This window comes from Apium graveolens, chromosome 5 (genome assembly GCF_009905375.1).
Source record: "Apium graveolens cultivar Ventura chromosome 5, ASM990537v1, whole genome shotgun sequence".
In the NCBI taxonomy this organism is placed as follows: domain Eukaryota; kingdom Viridiplantae; phylum Streptophyta; class Magnoliopsida; order Apiales; family Apiaceae; genus Apium; species Apium graveolens.
Genome location: NC_133651.1, coordinates 130,473,559 through 130,492,933, shown reverse-complemented (window position 1 = coordinate 130,492,933; position 19,375 = coordinate 130,473,559). Strand labels below are relative to the sequence as shown.

General features: G+C 37.7%; 1 non-coding gene across 1 annotated transcript; it reads right to left on the bottom strand.

Moving 5' to 3' along the window:
* Positions 1 to 18,240: 18,240 nt before the first annotated feature.
* LOC141663149 (small nucleolar RNA R71) lies at positions 18,241 to 18,347 on the bottom strand. The gene has a single exon (XR_012551233.1). It is a non-coding gene; the product is annotated as a small nucleolar RNA R71 (small nucleolar RNA).
* Between the last annotated feature and the right edge of the window lie 1,028 nt (positions 18,348 to 19,375).

Sequence of the window (19,375 nt, the reverse complement as noted above, 5' to 3'; positions counted from 1 at the left end):
AAGCCCCACATTTTTCCTTCACAACCCTTCCTTAACCCAAAAGATGGAAATCTGCCACCTAGAACAAATAAACTAGAATGCCCTGAGATTGGTAAAGTAAATTATGGATTTCATATCATAGAACTGCTTTATAGTTACTTGCTGAGTTTTGTACTCATATGTTTTGTTTTAATCTAACCATTGCAGTTAAGCAAGAAGATGACCAGGCTTAGGCACACTGCTCATAAGAGCGTACCTGGTGGTCCCTATCATGTCGAGGGCTTCCGGTTGCCAGAGCAGGTAGGGGTATATCTGAGTGAGCAAGCGCTTAGAAGGAAATTGTAAAGATACAATGGGTTATCTGTCGGTTCCAAGCCGGGATCGACTATGTATATTTAAAATTATTTTGGGGTTGTAAGTTATATTTCATGATTGGTAGTTATAATCTTGTCTCATACTTTATCCTGTTTGATCCTGTTGGTAGCTAATCGGGGTTTATGCTTATTTGGTTATTAGATTAAAGGTGTGTGGGTCCTCATTTCCTAACCCCGAGATTGAAGGCGTCACAGTCTCTCTGGATAATGGCTTGCAACTGATCTTAATAGAGTCACTTAACAATGTAATGTACACCAACATTGTCAATTGTGACACAGCTAAACAGATCTAGGAGAAAATAGAGATCTTATGTGAAGGAATAGAAGAAGTTATGTCAAACTAAAGGAGGATTCTAGTTTCTCAGTATGAGGGGTTTATGGCTAAACCAAAAGAAGGAATCACTGAAGTTTTTGAAAGGTTCAATAAATTGATAAATGACTTACAACTACATGATAAATATTATGAAGCTGAGGAGGTTAACCTAAAGTTCCTGCTAGCACTTCTTGACCATCTTGAACATAAAATATCAGCTATTAGAGAAGGAAGAGATTTAAGTAGAATAACTTTGGAAAGTCTATATGGAATCTTAAAAACTTATGAACTTGAAATGCTGCAAAAAAATTCTTTAAAAATATAGCATGGTCATGTTGTTGATGGTTCAAGTGCTTTGATTGTGAATGACAGAAAAGAAAGTGAAGATGAGCAAAATGATCAAGTTCCAGTTGTTCAAGCTATGGAACAAAAGAACAAAGGACCTCAGAAGCAAGTTGTATTGGAGCTGGAGGAAGATGAATATTACACCTTGGATGAGCTAGATGAAATGGATCAATTCATGGCTTACTTGGCTAGGAAATTCTCCAATATAAGAGTCAAGAAGCCAAGCTTCTTTAAGAGCAAGGGAAAATCTTCCAACAACAGTAATTGGAAATCAAAAGCTCAGTACAATTTAGTTAGCAAAGGTGGCTACAAAACATGATCTGTGGACAGATCAAAGATAACGTGCTTCAACTGTGATGAGTTAGGTCAATTTGCTACTGCATGCAGAAAGCCTAAAAAGGTGAAGAAAGACAAGGCCTATCTTGAACTGGAAGCAAATTATGAAGCTCTCTTGAAGAAGAAGTCTAGAAAAGCTTATATTGCAGAAGGAAAGTGTTAGGATGATACTGATGTTGATGATGAGGATGAAGAGTTTGGAAACTATGCACTTATGGCTTTTGAGCATGGAGAAACATCCACTTCAAAATCAAAGGTACCAACTCTTACCACTATTGATTTAAATGCTAGTCAATATAAGGAGACTGTGGAAAAGATGAGTGTGGAGATGTTCCATATACACACTAGCTTGGTAGCAGCTACTGAGGAAGTCAGTAGGCTAACAAACATAAATGAGAAGCTTGAGAGTGAGAAGCAAAAGATGGATCTACTTCTTGTGAAGCTTGAGTCAGTCAAGCAAGAAAATGAGTATTTGAAAAATAAGCTGAAGTGTGCCAATGAGATTGAAGCTGTATTAAGAGAAAAGATTGAAAAGAATGAGGTAAAACTGAAATCATTCAGGATGCATCTGAGTTGGTTGGAAAATACCATGAGAAGAACAAACCATGTGCTAACATAGCTATTGGTCTTGATTATGATGCTTTGAATAGTAACAAGAAAGATGTAGGTGGTAAAGGAAAAGCAACAGAAAATAAAGATGTCCCATCTATGCTGAGAAAGGTTGGTTCACCTATGTTCAAAGCATCTGAAGTGGACTTCAGTGAAGAAGAGTTGATCATAAAGCAAGAAATTGCTAATGAATACAATGAGAAGAAAAATGCATAAATAACTCCAACTATTAAAGCTGAAAAGAAGCCCATGGTCAACCAAGATTCCAAGAGACCTGTCAAAGAAATGAAAATTGAAGATGCAAGAAAGAAGAAGAAAAAAAAATAGAAATGGAAAGATTGGGATAAACAAGAGCAACAATTTTGCTTATGTTGCAGATGCTCCAAGAAAATAATGTCAAAAATATGGCCTTGTGAATCATATCTAACTCACCTTTGCAAAAAGGTTGTTAGTAAGCCAGGATTATGAGCATGCAAGTATAATGAAGCAAAAACTGAAGATCCCTACTCATTCTGTGACAAGTTTGATTGCATACCTTGCAACATGAAAGTAATTACAAGTTGCCACAACTGAGAGTTGATCTTTAGGAAATCAATATTGAATCTTCAGCTAAAAAGGATAATGCACATCATTAAATGAACTCTATTCTTTCTGAATCATCAAACTCTACCTCTATCAAATCTGTTAACAAAAAGAAAGTACCAACACTGCTTGGGTTTCTAAACACACTTAAACTCATTGTGTGCAGGGAAAAAAGAAGAAAGTCATATGGATCATATAATGTGGATGCTCAAGACATATGCTAGGTGATATGGCCATGCTATCACAGTTTGAGGAGAAGGCTAGACCATTAGTGACTTTTGGAGACAACAACAAAGGTTTCACAATGGGATATGCAAATTGATTTATATAAATGTTGTCATTAAAGATGTAGCACTGGTAGCTGATCTTGAAGTGAATTTTCTCGGTATTAGTCAATTTACAGACAAAGGTTTCAAGGTTTTATTTAACTTAGAAGAATGCACTTTTATCAGCAAGAAAACTGGTGAAGTTGCTTTGAAAGGAGCAAGGAAAGGAAGCTTATTTGTTGCAGACTTGGACTCATCAAATGAAGATGGAATTTCTTACTTCTACACCAAAGCATCTGTAGAGCAAAGCAAGTTATGGCATAAAAAGCTGTCTCACTTGAATTTCAAGGTAATCAATACTCTAGTTAAAAAGGAGTTGGTGAGAGACATGCCTAACCTGGAATTTGCTCAAGATGAAGTCTGTAATGCTTGTCAAAAAGGAAAAATGAAGAGATCAAGTCATAAAATTAAAACTGTGAATTCTATAAGTGAACTTTTGCAACCTATTCACATGGATTTATTTGGGCCATTTAATGTCCAGTCAATTCCAAGAAAAAGATATGCACTTGTGATGGTTGATGACTACTCAAGATATACATGGGTAGAATTTATGCACTCTAAAGATGAAACTCCATACATCATAATTGAACACATCAAGAAGATTGAGAAGCAGGCTGAAGATCGGAATTGTGTGAAAAGATTGAAGAGTGATAATGGAACAAAATTTAGGAATGCAACCTTAACTGAATTCTGCAAAGACAAGGGCATTGTTCAAGAATTCTGCCACGTCTCGAGATCCTACATAAATAATAATAACCTTATTATAATATATTCTCACCAACTTAACCTATTTACAACCCGAAATTAAACACAAATGACACTTAGGCCTATATGCACTCAATTAATAATCACCTTATAAATACAATTGCACACATAGCCACATATACTTACATATCATATTTAATACCAAATAATATCACACACACCAAAATGCAACACTAGGCTTGGATGATCTCGACTCACAACTTAAGTCACTTGGTCGCTAAACTAGACAAAGTCTCCAAATTTTGGCTTCCTTACTCAATGTGCCTTTACTAAACTATCCAAAACCTATTGACCCTCACTTGGGCCTTTCACTATAATGGCTTTATACTATCTTACAACCATAGTGGTCAACCTAGATCTCACTCCTAAGTGTTCTAAAACTTTGTGATAAGTGAAAGTGCTCACTGGAGTAAATTTCAGAATGACATCTATGGCTGCTTGAGTGCATTAGACACTCTTAATCTACAAGTTTTCCTCCAAAACTTCTACACTAGACTCTTCTAACCATAAGGCATCTCGCAAACTTGATGTGGCTCAAGGGCCTATCTTGGGCCTCCTTGGGCCTAAGCTTAAAGTCCATGGTTCCCCTGTTTTTCTGGGCAGAAAACGCCCTGACTTGAATTAACTTGTGACACATGGTTCTAACTCAAATACTATGGAATATGGTTGGAAAAACTCCTCTGACACTCCCTCTAACTAAGGCCCAACAGGGCCTAATGAGGTCCTACCCATGACATGGTCAAAACTTCCTATTTCTAAGTTGCAACAAAATTGTCCCCTGCTGGACAGATTTTGTGATTCCACCTGTGCACCTAACCAAACGACTTGCAAACCTCCAACCAACACCTAAAACCTTTTATGTACTCCTAATTCTAGCTTCTGGTGGCTTGGGCCTCAAAGTGCACAACAATGACATGGTCAAAACTCACTCTAAACCTCAGGGTACTAAACTGATTTTCTGCAGAAACTAATACTCTCCTTTCTCCAAGGTTTTTACTTAACAAACTCAACCAACAACAACCAGAAACCCAACCCAAACCTTACCTAAGGTGTTCTACTGAACTAACTCCCTTACACTCAAAATAATCTTGGTGGAGATCATCCTTACCTAAGGTGCAACATAGCAAAACAAAGGAAATCACATTACACCATTTACAAGTCATCAAGTTTTTTGAAAACAACAAGTTGTATATTTTTTTATAAAATATATACGAATTATTACCACATATCAAGGACACTAAGCAAGATTAATATCTTATCCCTACTGAAATTAAAACTTACTAATAAATCATTCTAAATGATCAAAAACTTCCAAAGTTCCAAGAGAAATCTACATGCATGCATGACTTCGAGTCTTATAAACCAAAACAACATACTTTTCAAATATATTTTACTATGAAATCGATATGCAAGCCTAGCATAAGCTATAACTAGATGATCACTTAGCATGTAAATGGTTTATCAAGTTTTTGATACAAAATTTATGTTATCACTACCAAAAATACATAGAAATGGAACAAGGCAACAAGAATAATCTCAAGAACCATTCATTCGGCTCCCTCAAGGTCATGGCCGAATGAAGTGGAAGGGAAATGACCATTTAACATCAAGAGTCTCTTTCTCATGACTTGGCATTTCACCATTCCTTGTAGTTCTCTCAAAAACAACCTTAAATCCATAAGAATCAAGATTGTACTTTGAGTTCCAACTAAAACTTTGACATGCACACTCAAAACTTAAACTTTTCACTCAAAACTCTTTAAATTATACATGATCATGATATAGGAAGTAATATTTACTTGAATGGGAGGTGGGAGCTTGAATGAAGAATGAAGAAAAGGGGAGGGAGTAGGGTTTCGGCTAAAAAGCCGAGAGGAGAGGGGGAGGGCCGAGAGGAGAGGTGGGAGGAGGGAGGAGGAGTGTGGAAATGGTGGAGTGATCATCATGTTTGTTTGGTTTTTATTTGCCCACAAGTGAGTGGATGAGAGAAATTACAAGAATAACCTTCGAACATAGTTAGGTAGATTTGCATGCAAGGACAAAATGGTAATGTGGCTAGTAGAATGAAAGTGAGTGGGGTTGGAAATGCCTTCCTTGCCCCTTAGTTGAATAGAAGAGATCTTGCATGCAAGGGTAACCATGTAATTTGATAATTATTAAGCAACTAGTTTTCAAAGATTTATTTTTATTTAATAAAATAAAAGTTCAAAAATTATAAAATTTATACCATAAAATAACTTGGATTTTTAGAGATTTTATAAAATCACTTTCAAAATTTGTGAACAAAATATCTTTTAAAAGAAAATTTCTCCAAGGCTTAGAATATTCCTTATAAATTAAAAATAAAGGAAATAAATAAACTTTTGCTTTGAAAAAATCATGTACTACACATAACAATTTTATAATGCAGAAATTCTCGCATACACAATCGTACAATCATTGAACATATTTTTATTCGGCTTTAATATTATACCAAATCCACAAATAATATTACACGAAAATGCCGGTCGTAACTTCCTCTCCCCCTTAAAGGATTCTGTCCTCAGAATCTAAGAGAACAGATGAGGATACCGGGAACGCGTATCAGACTCTAACTTCCAAGTTGATTCTTCGACCTTGGGGTTTCTCCAAAGTACTTTCACTAACTCTACCGACTTATTTCTAAGACTCTTTTCTTGCCAGTCGAGTATTTTGACAGGTTGCTCCACAAATGACAGGTCCGCCTGAATTTCTACAGGTTCATATTCTATCACATGGCTGGCGTCAGGATTGTACTTCTTAAGCAACGACACATGGAACATATTATGCACATGCTGATATTGAGGTGGTAAGGCTAACTTGTAGGCCACCTTCCCCACTTGACTCAAAATCTCAAAAGGACCTATAAATCTAGTTGCTAACTTTCCTTTCTTGCCAAATCTAGATAACCCTTTTCTTGGTGACACCTTCAACAAAACGGCTTCGCCAACTTGGAATCGAATATCCTTTCGTGCTGGATCTGCATACTTCCTCTGTCTATCTTGAGCAGAAAGCAACCTTTTCTGAATTAACTTGACTGTGTCATGCAACTGTTGTACTAATTCCGAGCCTAGAATCCTTCCTTCTCCTACTTCATCCCAACTTGTCGGTGATCTACATTTTTGTCCGTATAAAGCTTCGTATGGTGGCATACCAATACTGGAGTGATAACTATTGTTGTAAGAGAATTTAATTAATGGAAAATGGTCATCCCAACTTCCTGCAAAATCGATTGCACAACTTCGCAACATGTCTTCGATTGTTTGAATTGTTCTTTCGCTCTGACCATCAGTCTGCGGGTGGTACGCCGTACTCATGTTCAACTTCGTGCCAAGACTTTCTTGAAATTGCTTCCAGAATCTCGAGTTAAATCGGGGATCTCTGTCTGAAACTATCGATACGGGTACTCCATGCCTTAGTACGATTTCGCGCACGTACAGATGAACCAATTTGTCTAATGACGACTTCTCATTAATTGGAAGGAAATGCGCTGACTTCGTAAGGCGATCAACTATAACCCATATAGCATCATGTCCGGATTTCATTCGCGGTTGTCCCACTATAAAGTCCATAGCAATATTTTCCCATTTCCATTCTGGAATCTTTAAGGGCTGAATTAATCCGCTTCGTCGTTGATGTTCTACCTTCACTTTTTGACAAGTATAACACTTCACAACCCATTCCGCCACGTCTCACTTCATATTTGGCCACCAAAAGTTCTGCTTTAAGTCCCGATACATCTTGGTGCTTCCCGGGTGGATTGAAAATCTTGAATTGTGGACTTCTTGCAGAATTTCATTTTTCAATTCAGGAACATGTGGAATCCAAATTCTTGAGGAAAACCTTAGTATACCTTGCTCATCCTTTTGAGTGCTAATCTCTTCCCCAGTTAGCTGATTCTTCTTTTTCTCCATTACTTCTTCCTGACATTTTCTTATCTTTTCCACTAACGTCGGCTGAAAAGTCATTGCACGACAAACTTCTTCAACTACTCCATAATTACACAGTTCTAATCCAGATTTCTTAATCTCTTCAGTCAATTCCTTTGGTGTTGCCATCATATTTAATCTCTCCTTCCTGCTTAAAGCATCGGCCACAACATTCCCCTTTCCAAGATGGTAATTTATCGAGCAATCGTAGTCCTTGATCAATTCCAACCATCTCCTTTGCCTCATATTGAGCTCCTTCTGAGTGAAAATGTACTTTAAACTCTTGTGATCTGTGTAGATTTCACTTTTCTCCGTAGAGGTAATATCTCCAAATCTTAAGTGCGAACACTATGGCGGCTAGTTCCAAGTCATGCGTCGGGTACTCCAACTCATGCGGTTTTAACTGTCTTGACGCATACGCGATCACCTTATTGTGTTGCTTTAGTACACAGCCCAATCCCTTATGTGAAGCGTCGCTGAATATCACAAAGTTTCCTTGGTCATCTGGTAGTACTAACACTGGAGCTGTTACCAATCTCTGTTTCAACTCTTGAAAGCTATCCTCACATTCCGCACTCCATTCGAACTTCTGATTCTTCCTGGTTAACTTAGTCAATGGCATGGAGATTTTTGAAAAATCCTTGACAAACCTTCTATAATACCCTGCCAATCCTAGAAAACTTCGCACTTCCATAGGTGTCTTTGGCCTCTCCCAACTCATAATCGCCTCAATCTTTGCCGGATCTACTTTAACTCCTTTATCTCCAATAACGTGTCCCAAGAATTGAACTTCCTTTAACCAAAACTCACATTTGGAAAACTTGGCATACAACTTCTCTTGCCGAAGTATCTCCAATACTATCCAGAGGTGCTGCTTATGTTCTTCTTCCGACTTAGAGTAAATAAGGATGTCATCAATGAATACTACTACGAACTTGTCCAAATACTTTTTAAATACCCGATTCATCAGATCCATAAATGCGGCCGGGGCATTGGTCAATCCAAACGGCATTACTAGGAATTCATAATGCCCATATCTGGTCCTGAATGTTGTCTTGGGAATATCTTCTTCCTTGATCTTTAATTGATGGTATCCTGATCTCGAGTCAATCTTTGAAAAGCACTTTGCTCCCTTCAGCTGATCAAATAGGTCATCTATTCTTGGTAGCGGGTAGCGGTTCTTGATCGTTACCTTATTCAACTCCCGATAATCTATACATAGCCGCATACTTCCATCTTTCTTCTTTACAAACAGAACAGGTGCTCCCCATGGCAACGTACTTGGTCGTATCACTCCCTTATCCAACAATTCTTGTAGCTGGCTCGCCAACTCTCTCATTTCTGCTGGTGCCATCCTATACGAGGCCTTTGATACTGGTTTCGTGCTTGGAGTAAGGTTGATCTCGAACTCGATTTGTCGATCTGGTGGTAAGCCCGGTATTTCATCTGGAAACACATCTGGGAACTCGCTAACTATGGGGATATCTTCTATGCTGGGACTGCCTTTTTCTGAATCCACTACATAAGCTAGGAATGACTCACATCCTTTTCTAAGTAGCTTCTTAGCCTGAACGATTGTAAGAAATAGTTGCTCTTGCCTCTGTCCCTTAAATACTACCTTCTCTCCACTCTTCGTCTTTAAATACACTTTCTTGGTCTTGCAATTAATCTGGGCGTTATTCCTCCCTAACCAATCCATTCCTAAAATTATATCAAACTCTCCCAACTTGAAGAGTATCAAGTCGGCTAAAAACTTATGCCCCGAAATATCAATCTCACACTTCGGACAGAATTGATTCACAGGAATCTTCTCTTAGTTCGCAATTACCACATTTACTACCTCGCTCATAATCATTTTATCACATTGAAGTTTATCAACAAAAGTTTCTGATATGAAAGATCTTGTTGCTCCCGAATCAAACAATACTTTAGATATGACATTATTGAGTAAAAGTGTACCTGCTATCACCTCTGGGTTCTGAACAACATCCTTCATTTTTAGATCGAATGTCCTTGCTGTTGCTTGCGGAGTTGTTGTAGGTGGTGGAGGTAATGCCAATACCTCGGCTGGCACGCTTGCACTAGTACTTGCCACATTCATTAGAGCTTTGACTGGTCCGGTTGTCTTGCACTCCCTAACTATGTGTCCAGTCTTTCCACATTTATAACATATAACTCCTAGCTTCGGCATCTTGCACTCATTTGCTAAATGTCCCTTCTGGTTACACCTATAGCATGTCATGCTCAGTTTATTACACATTCTGGGGTGCCTTCTTCCACAGTGCTTGCATTCCGGTCTCTGGAACCTGTTTTCTCCAACTTGTCCTTGGCTTGCCTGGTTGTTCCCCTTCGATTCTTGCCTTTTGCCCAAATTCCCTTTCTTTCGAAAATTTCCACCCTTATGGAATCCAATCCTCTTTACATCCCGATCTTGTGAATTTCCGGCTTCAGACTTTTCTCCATAAAATGGAACCTTTCTCTTCTTGTTATCCCTTTCCTTCCTTGACTGCATCCCATTATTCTCAATCAGAGCAGCTTTCCGTACTACTCCCGCATAAGTACCAAGCTCAAATATAGCCACTCTATCTCTGATCCAAGGCTCCAATCCTTGTTAAAATCTCTTCGCTTTTTCCTCCTCAGTGCTGGTATACTTTGTCACAAACCTTGATAACTCAGTGAACTTCTTCTCATACTCCAGTACAGACATATTCCCTTGCTTCAACTCAAGAAATTTAAGCTCCATCTGATTCTGCATGTACTTAGGGTAATACTTTTCCAGAAATAACTTCTTAAATCTTTCCCAAGAAACTTGCTGAGTTGCTTCCATAGCTTTTACTGATTCCCACCAATAGATAACTTCGCCCTTTAGGAAGTAAGTAGCATATGGCATCTTCTGCTCATCCCCTAACTGTACCAACTCAAAAGCCCTTTCCATTTCCTTAATCCATATGTTAGCTATTATTGGGTCAGTGGTATCATGAAATGCAGGTGGATTCACATTCTAAAAAGCCTTGAAAGTGACAACTTGTCGAGGTGGTACTGGTGGTTCAGGTGGTTGGTGTGGTTCACGGTTATCTTGGTTTTCAATTCCTTGTTGAAGAGTTAGTTGTTGTTGAGCTATAGCATTGGTTTGCTATTGCAAAGTTTCCAGTAATCGAAGAATATTTGGGTCTGTGGTAGATGTGGTTGTTGGATTCTTCTTTTTGTGAGGCATGATCCTGAAATAAGAGTTATGTCAAAACATGTATGAATGATGAAATAATTCGAGGGTATCGCATGACATTCTTATTTACATATGAGGTCAAGTTTCAAATTAAGCAGATATGGTGATGCATATAAAAGCGTAAAATAACAGTTGAGAGCAAATGGAACGATAGTGCATAATTATTGAAATTTAAAGGTCACAATACATCAGGATTAGGACAAAGTCTGATTCTAGGAATACCATGCTTATTTAAAGGAAACAACTGGGAATTCTACGAAGTCTGATAATTCAATAACATGGAAGGTAGATAATGGAAAGAACTAAGGCTCCACTCCATCAGAACAGGGCTTGGTAGTCTTCTCCTCTCGAAGCGTCTTCACAATGCTCTGGAGCTCATCCGTCACCATCTGGATGATATACTGGCTGGTGCGGTCTCGGTGTGATGGCATCTCCTCAAGCTTAGTGTTGACGTACTGAACCAAGGTCTCAAGTCTTGCAGTCATCTGCTCCTTAGGCTTCCCTTCATAGTTTCGGCTGTCTGGGTACACGTTCTTTAGTCGGTCTATCAGTCGGTCGTACTTGCCATGAAGCATGTCAAACTCGTGCCTCAACTCAGCATATACGGAGAAAGTAATAGTGTCGTCCGACCCAGAGGGTGCCGAGGAATGCGCCCTTTGCTGACAAACCAATAAGGGGAGTATTAATAATAAATTTACTTAACCTACTCTCTCGCATATTATCTATAGCCTATACATAAATCCTATAACCTATTTGGGTTGTCCAGGTACTCTAAACTGTAGCTCTGATACCAAAACCTGTCACATCCCCAACTTAACAATAAAATAAATATAACTATTACAATATTTAAGAGGAAGTAAACATAACCGAATCCAAGATCTTACAGTTTAGGGTTTGGAACAGCCTAACACTACCATCTATTACAACTAATTTTAATATCGAGTCCTCACACAAAACTATCTCTTATTCTACCTGAGCTCGAACATACGCATCAGCGTCACACGTCTTACGTGATGTCTGCTTAAATCTAACCATAACTGCTAGCTGTAATATCAGGGTAAAGCAAGGAGTGAGCCTAATGCTCAATAAGTGCTAAATAATACGATACAAAATATAAATCGAGATATATATTAAAGAATGACAATGTGAAGACATAACCAATAATAACAAGAGATAAAACTTTGGGTGATGGCATCATTTGCTTGTATCAAAACATTTTCAAAATCATATCTTAATCAAAATCATTTTATGACGCTACGGATTACAGCCGGTGATCAGCCGCGAAGTAATCCCGAACCTCGCTGGGTTCTAAAACATTAATGAGATCCCTAGGCAACTTTTAAGCCTACATTATAAGTGTGGAAAGGACTCGCGTCTCAGTCCAGATCCACTATTCAAAGAAAACATTTATCCCCCTTTGGGACTGAAAATCTATATTTTAATCATTTCAAAAACTGATGCCGATTTATAACAAAATCTCTTTAAACAATAAACATTTTTATCAAGGGATTATAGATCAACTTGAAACACTGGAAATATGATACTAAATCTCAGGGCCATGATCCACTATACTTTACTTATTAGGGCAATTGAAAAGTTTCCATATACAAGAACTTTGACAAGGTGTTCTAGCAAGGATATTGGATAATAAGAAAGAGTAAATGTCGAACTAGGCTTAAAACAAGGATTTTAGACAAGGTATAGGTATTGTAACATCAAAAAGATAAGCATCAAGGGTTACAAGAATACCAGAGGTGTTAAGGTGTAAAGAAAGTGATCATTAGCTTAAGGTATATCAGGATGTCAAACTTTAGGGTAAGAAAGAGGGTATCAAGCAATTAGGAACAACTTTAACGGATATCTGGATTTTAGGCATCAAGGTAAAGTTTTTATAGGAGTTCATACAGCAGGGTGAGATATCAATACTTTAGGAATCATTAGCATGTTAATCAGGAGGATCAATCAAGTATTATAACAACTCCTTATTTTATCAAGGCATTCCAATTACTTTACTATACTATCGTGATAAGACTTTTGATCTACTTGCAATACGTACTTGAGGGTTCATGGCATTTCTATATAATTCAAAGATAGACTTAAGAATCTCTTGGTTCAAATCTAAAAAAATGACTCAGGATAATCGCATCAATATATATGACTTAAATATTACACATAGTGAATACGAAAGACAGGTTGAATCACTTGCCTTGAGAAAGGCTGGTCTGGTCTGGATGGTAGGAGCAACTTGAAGCTTTACTCGACCTTTATGGAAAGTTTACCCTCGTCTCGAGATCCTACATAAATAATAGTAACCTTATTATAATATATTTTCACCAACTTAACCTATTTATAACCCGAAATTAAACACAAATGGCACTTAGGCCTATATACACTCAATTAATAATCACCTTATAAATATAATTGCACACATAGCCACATATACTTACATATCATATTTTAATACCAAATAATATCACACACACCAAAATGCAACACTAGGCTTGGATGATCTCGACTCACAACTTAAGTCACTTGGTCGCTAAACTAGACAAAGTCTCCAAATTTTGGCTTCCTTACTCAATGTGCCTTTACTAAACTATCCAAAACCTATTGACCCTCACTTGGGCCTTTCACTATAATGGATTTATACTATCTTACAACCATAGTGGTCATCCTAGATCTCACTCCTAAGTATTCTAAAACTTTGTGATAAGTGAAAGTGCTCACTGGAGTAAATTTCAGAATGACATCTATGGCTTCTTGAGTGCATTAGACACTCTTAATCTACAGGTTTTCCTCCAAAACTTCTACACTAGACTCTTCTGACCATAAGGCATCTCCCAAACTTGATGTGGCTCAAGATCCTAGCTTGGGCCTCCTTGGGCCTAAGCTTAAAGTCCATGGTTCCCCTGTTTTTCTGGGCAGAAAACGCCCTGACTTGAATTAACTTGTGACACATGGTTCTAACTCAACTCCTATGGACTATGGTTGGAAAAAATCCTCTGACATACCCTCTAACTAAGGCCCAACAGGGCCTAATGAGGGCCTACCCATGAAATGGTCAAAACTTCCTATTTCTAAGTTGCAACGAAACTGTCCCCTACTGGACAGATTTTGTGGTTCCATTTGTGCAGCTAACCAAACGACTTGCACACCTCCAACCAACACCTAAAACCTTTTATATACTCCTAATGCTAGCTTCTGGTGGCTTGGGCCTCAAAGTGCACAACAATGACATGGTCAAAACTCACTCTAAACCTCAAGGTACTAAACTGATTTTCTGCAGAAACTAATACTCTCCTTTCTCCAAGGTTTTTACTTAACAAACTCAACCAACAACAACCAAAAACCCAACCCAAACCTTAACTAAGGTGTTCTACTGAACTAACTCCCTTACACTCAAAATAATCTTGGTGGAGATCATCCTTACCTAAGGTGCAACATAGCAAAACAAAGGAAATTACATTACACCATTTACAAGTCATCAAGTTTTTTGAAAACAACAAGTTGTATATGTTTTTATAAAATATATACGAATTATTACCACATATCGAGGAGCACTAATCAAGATTAATATCTTATCCCTACTGAAATTAAAGCTTACTAACAAAATCATTCCAAATGATCAAAAACTTCCAAAGTTCCAAGAGAAATCTACATGCATGCATGACTTCGAGTCTTATAAACCAAAACAACATACTTTCCAAATATATTTTACCATGAAATCGACATGCAAGCCTAGCATAAGCTATAACTAGATGATCACTTAGCATGCAAAGGGTTTATCAAGTTTTTGATACAAAATTTATGTTATCACTACCAAAAATACATAAAAATGGAACAAGGCAACAAGAATAATCTCAAGAACCATTCATTCGGCTCCCTCAAGGTCATGGCTGAATGAAGTGGAAGGGAAATGACCATTTAACATCAAGAGTCTCTTTCTCATGACTTGGCATTTCACCATTCCTTGTAGTTCTCTAAAAAATAACCTTAAATCCATAAGAATCAAGATTGTACTTTGAGTTCCAACTAAGACTTTGACATGCAAACTCAAAACTTAAACTTTTCACTCAAAACTCTTTGAATTATACATGATCATGATATAGGAAGTAATATTTACTTGAATGGGAGGTGGGAGATTGAATGAAGAATGAAGAAAAGGGGAGGGAGTAGGGTTTCGGCCAAAAAGCCGAGAGGAGAGGGGGAGGGCTGAGAGGAGAGGTGGGAGGAGGAGTGTGGAAATGGTGGAGTGATCATCATGTTTTTTTGGTTTTTATTTGCCCACAAGTGAGTGGATGAGAGAAATTACAAGAATAACCTTCCAACATAGTTAGGTAGATTTGCATGCAAGGACAAAATGGTAATGTAGCTAGTAGAATGAAAGTGAGTGGGGTTAGAAATGCCTTCCTTGCCCCTTGGTTGAATAGAAGAGAATTTGCATGCAAGGATAACCATGTAATTTGATAATTATTAAGCAACTAATTTTCAAAGATTTATTTTTATATAATAAAATAAAAGTTCAAAAATTATAAAATTTATACCATAAAATAACTTGGATTTTTAGAGATTTTATAAAATCACTTTCAAAATTTGTGAACAAAATATCTTTTAAAAGAAAATTTCTCCAAGACTTAGAATATTCCTTATAAATCAAAAATAAAGGAAATAAATAAACTTTTGCTTTGAAAAAATCATGTACTACACATAACAATTTTATAATGCAGAAATTCTCGCTTACACAATCGTACAATCATTGAACATATTTTTATTTGGCTTTAATATTATACCAAATCCACAAATAATATTACACGAAAATGCCGGTCGTAACAAATATCATGCCTTAGAAGAATTTTGAAGAATCTTGGAGTTGAATAAATCTGTTTGGATAAAAATATTCTAAGTCAAGATCTCTACAAGTCACATATTTAGTGTTATAAAGAAGTCATTCGAGAACTCCGAATGACTTATCAAGAAGTCAGAAAAGCTTATAGAGAACTCACAGAGATATCGAAAAGCCAAATTGAAGACATGAAGATTGGAGATATCGACAAGTCATTTCTTCACTAGAGAACTCAGAGTTATCGACAATTCAACATTCATTAGAGAACTCTGAGTTATCGATAAGTCAAATTCCACTAGAGAACTCAGAGTTATTGACAAGTCAACATTCATTAGAGAACTCTGAGTTATCGATAAGTCAAATTCCACTAGAGAACTCAGAGATATCGATAAGCTAAAATTCACTAGAGAACTCTGAGTTGTCGACAAGTCAAATTTGAATAGAGAACTCCGAGTTATCGATAAGTTAATAAGCTGTTGAGTGGAATTTATGCCACTTTATTATGCTGTAATAAGCTTTGAATTGATGCATTTGTACTCAAGTTGTTAAGTGTTTTAATGTGTTTTCTAGTATTTTTGCATTTCAGGCATTATCTAGGTAATCAGGTGAATTAGCATTTTTTTTGTGCTAATTTAGTGTCAAGGTGGTGGGTGTTGGAATAAAAGTTCATGGAAAGCCGGCTCGAAGCAGCAAGGCAAAAGATGAAATCTGAGTTTTTCCCAGAAGGACGGCGCGCCCGCGCTGTGATAGCGCGCAGCCGCGCTAGGATTCCAGAATGACCGCGCGCCCGCGCTATAATAGTGCGCGGCCGCGCCGGTGCGAAAGTTTTGAATCCTGATTCTAATACAATTCTAATTGGGAGACTTCCAGATTGATTAGGGCTGATATATATATTAAAATAAGAACATTTTCATAGAAGAGACGTACCAGAGCGCAATGAGAGCCGTAAGAAGACCGTTTTAGCACGGATTCAACGAAGATGAAGAAGATCTTGTTTTTACTTGTGAATCTTTGTTCTAAGTTATAACTTGGATGCTAGTTTTCTTACTTGTGAACCTTTACTCTTGTTTCGTACTTGGTTTTGTTATTAAATATAAAGACTACATTTATTATACCATGCTTTCATCGGAACCCACGTTGATGATGTGTCCGATTATGGGCTAATCGTTATCGTGAGGTTCTAGCGGATTTATTAATGGATTTCTTTAGTTAAATTATATATATGCCTTAGCGTGTGGTGATTGAATGATAACCTAGTATTGGTTGTGCTTATTCGTCTTATAAGAGTCACGAACTTGTAAGATAGCGTGTTAATTCTTAATGAAGCGACAGTAAATTTAAGGATTTAGAACTTGCCATGCTAGCATAGGTTCATGTGTTATTGTTATGCATGATTCGTAGGTAATTTTACCCATCTTACTTGCCCTGTGTAATCATGATAGATAACTTGTGCTTTAAACGGTTATGTTATCAAATTCTATATACATATAGGGTCTCAATATAATTGGTATCTATTCAGCTTCTATCTCTTTTGTGGATGTCTGGTAGTATGTTATTCGTGCAACGAAAGTTGGCGTTTAGCAGTTTCGTGTTATCTGATTAGTGTCATCACTATTGCATGCTAAGGTTAAGAACAATAAGGCTATTGAATGAAGTATTAATGAAGTTAGAATCCCATATTTATCTCATATAATATACAACTCTCTTTACTCTCTTAGTTATAATTATTAGTTTAATTCGTAGTATAAACAACCCAAATTGTTATCGTCTTAGCATTGGATAATAACCATATCATCAGTGCATAGGTGCATAAATTATATAGTTAACCAACGCCAGTCTCTGTGAGAATGAACTAGAAAAGATTGTATATTACTTGCGAACGCATATACTTGCGTGAATTATTAGCGCGTGTTTACCCCTAACAAGTTTTTAGCGCCGCTGCCGGGGACTGCAGTGTTAACTTATAATTTATGTGTTTGTCATCAGTGATCGTTAAAGTTCATTGACTCGGACATTGTTACTTACATACTCTTTTTTCTTGTTGTATTTTAGGTAATCTAGCGATCATTTATGCAAACGCGTTAACGAGTTCGTAGGTGATTTCTGGAAAAAGATGAGGAAGAAGTTGTAGGGGATCGTAGAGAAGATTTTGAGGACGAAGAGGTAGTAGCTGAAGAAGAGAAAACCGAAGAACCACCTTTATTAGAGATGCCGGATCAAGCAGATAATTCTAAGGCTTTAATGGACTTTTCTAAGCCTAAGATCAATGACATTCAGTCAAGCATCATCAGGACAACCATCAAGGCTAACACTTTTGAGATCAAGTCGAGCACGATCCAGATGATACAAAACTCAGTTCAGTTTGGGGGTAATCCTACTGAAGACCCAAACATGCACATTAGGGATTTCATCGAGATCCGTGACACTTTCAAGTTCAACGATGTGTCTAAAGATGCTATCAAGCTGCGACTATTCCCATTCTCTCTGAGGGATAAAGCGAAGTGTTGTTTATATTCTCTACTACCAGGGTCTATCAGCAATTGGGAGGATCTTACTCAAAATTTTATCACTAAATTCTTTCCTATGGCGAAGACTGCTGCAATCGGGAATGCTCTTACTCAGTTTGCTCAGCAAACCGGTGAATCTCTGTGTGAGGCTTGGGATCGATACAAGGAGATGCTAAGGAAGTGCCCACACCACGGCATGCCTGATTGGATGATTATAAACTGTTTCTACAATGGTCTAGGTACACACTCTAGACCTATGCTTGATGCAGCATCTGGTGGAGCCTTATGGGCTAAAAGCTACAATGAAGCTTATGAGTTGATTGAGCTAATGGCAGCGAGTGAATACCGGAATCCTACACAAAGAATGTTGCAAGGAAAGGTAGCAGGGATTCTGGAAGTGGATCAAGCTACTGCTATAGCTGCTCAACTTCAAGCTTTAACGATGAAAATGGACTCTTTGGCTAATTGCAGAGTTAATCAGATTACTAGAGTTTGTGAACTTTGTGCGGGAGCACATGAAACTGAGCAGTGCGCTATTTCCAGTGAATCAGCTCAATTTGTGAGCAACTTTCAGAGATCACAACAACAAGCTCTAGCCACTTATCATCCAAACAATCGCAATCATCATAACTTCAGCTGGAGCAATAGTCAGAATGCGGTGCAGTAATCTTATCAGCCTTATACAGCAAGGCAGTATAACCCTCCAAGTTTTCAACAACCGCAGTATGTCCCAAAGCAACAACTTCAACTTCAGCAGTTACCTCAAGCTAATTAAAAATCTGAATTGGAGGATTTGAGACTCGTGTGCAAGAGCCAAACCGTCTCTATCAAGACCTTGGAAAACCAGATTGGGCAAATTGTGAATCGTCAACCTGGCATGCTTCCGAGCGATACTGAAGTGCCAAGCATGAAAGAATCGCATGAGCATGTTAAAGCAATCACATTGAGGTTTGGTAAGGTTGCGAATCGTGAAGTAGCTAAAACTCCCATTGCTGAAGTGGAGGCTGATGAAGAAGAAGTGCAGAAGGTAGCCTAAGTGGAACCAAGGAAGACTACTGTTGAGCACACTCCTCCTGAGGGTAATACAGGGTAGAAATAGATCTATCCTCCACCTCCTTTTCCTAAGAGGCTATATAAGAAGAAACTGGATAAGCAGTTTGCGAAGTTTCTGGAGGTGTTCAAGAAACTTCACATTAACATACCTTTCGCTGAAGTTCTTGAACAAA